General features: G+C 34.7%; 1 long non-coding RNA gene across 1 annotated transcript; it reads right to left on the bottom strand.

The window, feature by feature from the left end:
- On the bottom strand, positions 1-761 carry LOC149204351 (uncharacterized). The gene is made up of 3 exons (XR_016251765.1): positions 408-761; positions 250-314; positions 1-165 (listed from the first exon to the last, which is right to left on the bottom strand). It is a non-coding gene; the product is annotated as an uncharacterized LOC149204351 (long non-coding RNA).
- Between the last annotated feature and the right edge of the window lie 3,510 nt (positions 762-4,271).

Below are 4,271 nucleotides of genomic sequence, written 5' to 3'. Positions count from 1 at the left end.
TACATACAACAGAACTCAGGAAGAACTCCACCGTGGTGAACACCTCCATAAAACAGGTCATGGACTTGACCAGAACACGAAAGAAGACCTAAACTCAAATGGTGAGGGTTCTCTATGGAGAATACCTCGTCAAGCAATGCAGGGAAACCCTCATTCGAACAGCGGCTGCACAATTGTAATAAACCACTCAAATCGATGGCCGTGAGCTCTCGCAAGCAGAAGCAAAACAAAGGAGAGCTGAAGACATACCTGCGGCCGTCGAGAGGGTGGAACCTCCAGGTATGGGTGCCTTGGCTCCACCAGGAGGGCGTGCCCTGTGAGCAAAGAGGAAACAATCTTTAGAAAACATTACAGACAATCATCCCTGTAAAAATGTGCAGTAGATTTAAGAGTCGAGGTTCAGATACCTGTGTAGGATTGGTTTTGGTCACATCGCAGCTTGCCGAGAAATTGCAGGTGAAGAAAATAGCACTGGTAGAGTGGAACCGGAGGATGAACGCCGAGACGGAGCCGGAAAGGCCGAGCAAGTGAATAAACCCCGAGAGTGATCGGTTGAGGTTTTGTAAAGACCTAAACCCTTGAGTGTTTTGCAGCCGTTTGATTCTGCGGTGAGATCCTGACCGTCTATGCAGGGCGGGAACCCCAAGCGTAGAGTCCGAGATCTCTGTGACCGAGGTGTCACATGGCCAAAAGAGCCAAACCTTGCCACCTATCTCAGAAAGGACTGAAGTCTTTAAAGCAGGAATGAGATGGCACCTGCAAGGCCTGCGGCAGGACCGCCGAAACCCGAGCCTCATTAATAATCACTGAGAGCTGGTAGAACGAGAGTTGGCTATCACATAAAGTCAACACGTACATAAACCAGTATGACCTGGCATTGCAAAGTCACGTAGCTCATATAATCTCGGGTTGCAATGGGAATAGAATATAGGTTAACAGTTGTACATACGTGGCATGCGTATGGTGTCAATTAACATATGTGCTTACATACAGGTTGGAATAGCATATGATATATATAGCAAAGGTGTTAAATAAAGTATACAGTAATTTTTTTTTATGTATGTGAATATAGGTGTGACATCTCTTACATAAAATGATAACAAAATTGCATCATAATAAATTTGATCTTTTAAGTATTAAGATTAAAGATAGATTTATTCTTATTAATTTGTTAAATGTTATCGTACATATATATATATAATTATTTATTTATTTTTATCATATATACATATGTTTTATTTTTATTTTTTATAAATATAAATCTATATATTCTATATGAAAAATATATGTATTATATCTATTAAATCAAAATTCAATTAGATAAAACAATTTTTTTATTTCTAATTTTAACTCAAAAAGATAAAATTAAATTTACTTAAGCAACATATTTTCTTTATTTTAAAATTATTTTTTTTATTTTTTTTAATACAAATATTTTATTATTATTTTTTAATATAACTTTATTTAACATTACATTATAACATCCTAGAAAGTATCTCGCTATTTTTATTGGAAAAAACATTGATTAACTTAACAAAGTTTTAAATACCATGTTAAAAATCAATATGTTAATCAACTAATAAGAATAAAAATGGATTAACTTAACAAAGTTTTAAATACCATGTTAAAAATCAATATGTTAATCAACTTCGCATCGCAAAGTTTTAATGCCATAAATCATGAAGTCAAACATCAATAAAATGCCTTAAAATTATATAGAAAACTAAGGTTGAACGTGCATTGGAAACATCCATGTCCAGCGCCAACCAAAATTGAAATAAATGGATAAGGTTGACCATACTTGTTATAATTCCCAAGTGAGTAAGTTGGTACCTAGTCTATTGGTGTAGCTTTTGACATATTAACATCACATTGCAACTTGGGCATACATTTAAACTTAATTGGAGACTTTCATATATTGACATTTAAACTTCAATTATTACGAATATTATCCATTCAACGAGGAGGTTGACAATCCATTTCGTTTACTTAAAATTTAGCCACGAGGAAATAGTGAACTTTAGCATACAATACGAGGAGGTTGACAATCCATTTCGTTTACTTAAAATTTAGCCACGAGGAAATAGTAAACTTTATCATACAATACGGGATGGAGTCGTCTATCGAGGCGGAGGAATTGTTTGGATGGCCCAAAGTGGTCGGAATTCAAGAAAAAAAATTTCAAAAAATCTTGTAGAGGCAATGTTTGAATCATGTTTTTGATGGTGGAAATGGATTCAGCACCATCAAAAACGTCCAGGACACCTAAAATTTTGAAGTTTAACAACTATAACTTGGATTTACAAAAATCCTTACCGGATTTTCTCTAAATATGACCAGAATTTCCATAACTTTCCGGGCAACTCCTCCGCCTAGTTAGACTATGCGATAAGGAATTTGGAGAAAAAATGACTATTCTTCATAAAGAGTGGCTTATAGAGTTTGGATTTCAAAGTCAAATCACTCTATCAATGATGACTATGCATTCAACTTTGAATCTTATATATATATATATATATATATATACTATTCATTTGATCAAACTTTTAATAATTTGAAATATTTTAAAATAATTAAAATTTAAAAAATAGTATATTATAATAAATAAAATTATGATTACGAATAATTTATCAATAATTTGATCATGCAACATTGTTTTTTCTACCTCAACAATGGTTCTATTTTTTTTGCTGGTACTCTATTCTATTGTGGGTTATATGGAATTATTATCTCTATTTTAATTCTAGAATCTGCATAAAACTCCTTAAATGCATTCGAGCTATATTTTCTCCATTTTCAAATCTAACCACCTTGATCTTTCTCCCCATATAGTTTTCCACAAGAGATTTAAACTCTTGGAGCCGATTGAAATCCTCATCCTTGGTATTCATAAAATAGATCCAATTTTTCCTGGAATGTTAATGTATGAAGGTCACGTAGTAGTTGAACCCTCTAGTAGACACAGTTGACAAGGGCCCACATACATCTAAATGTATCAATTCCAAGATCCCATCATACCTGTTTTCATTTCTGGGAAACATGTTCTTGGTGTTCTTGCCCATGGCATGCCCCTTGCACACGTCATGTTGATTTATAGTGAAATCAAGAAGTCGATCACGACCTCCCTGAGCACTTTGAGTGCTCCATGGTGAATGTATTCCATTATCCTATGCCACAACTCCCCCGAGTCATGGTTGTTGTTACTACTACTCACCAACACTTTTGTTGGCTCGAACTAAATTTTTCACAACTTGTTCCTTCTCACTCCAAGTGGCTTTGTTTTGTTGAAGCTATAAATAAGTCTCGCACTCTAGTCATGTGACATGAATGGCCACTGTCAACGTGCCACATACTTTCTAAAGCCATTCAATAGTTCCAAAGAATTTACAACTAAGAATAGCCTTAGGAAATGGCCCCTCCCCTCTACACAGTACAACCCAACAAACGACCTCTCCTCTATAGCATACAACCCCTTTCTCTCCAACGAACTCGACCCATGACATGACCTATCCTCTAGCTGAGAACTTGGCCCTAAAGACTCGACCTCTCTCTCTTGCGAACTCAGCTTGGGCATGATCCCTCTCTTCAGCAGATGACAACTTGAACACATCCCCTCTCTTTTTCAAATCAATCCCTTCTTCTTAGTTCCTCGACCTTCCTTTTTCTGACTCAAATTATCCCTCTTCTCTCTCACCCATTGTGATATTCAAATTGTGTCCTTCACACACTCATTCCATCAATTTATAATTTCTCTCATAACCCTATTTCTTCCTTGAGATATTCAAAGAAAAGATCAAAGGTCAAAATTTGAACTTATCATTTTCTTTTGATCCAGTTAAAAAAGAAATATTAATTTCCAAAGTTATAAAATTTAGAAACCTAAGTTACAAAGAAAATAGTAACTAATTAAATTAATTACCATGTTTTTGCTAAGTTTGAACTTAGGAGGAATTAAAAAATGTCGAAATATGTAAATTTTTCAGGATATCTTTTACATGCCTAACACAAGGCCTATGCTGAGACACCTATCAAAGCTAAAATTTTAACATATACTTGGTTTATTCAAATTGAAATTATGCCTTATCAGATATCTCTTGGTGATGCACTTAAATGCTGGTAGGCTTATATTAATCCCCTTATGGATTTTTTAAGAGTTTTAACAATTACACATGGTTTTATTTGATGTCGATCATAAATTATGAAGCTCTATTGCATAATTATCCTCACATCATACTTGTGATGCCAGTTGCAAGTTGTCACCAAATTATGTG

Source organism: Pinus tabuliformis, chromosome 1_2, assembly GCF_031772625.1.
Source record: "Pinus tabuliformis cultivar Carrire ecotype Pingquan chromosome 1_2, CPIR1, whole genome shotgun sequence".
Classification (NCBI taxonomy): domain Eukaryota; kingdom Viridiplantae; phylum Streptophyta; class Pinopsida; order Pinales; family Pinaceae; genus Pinus; species Pinus tabuliformis.
This window is presented reverse-complemented; position numbering and strand designations above follow the sequence as displayed.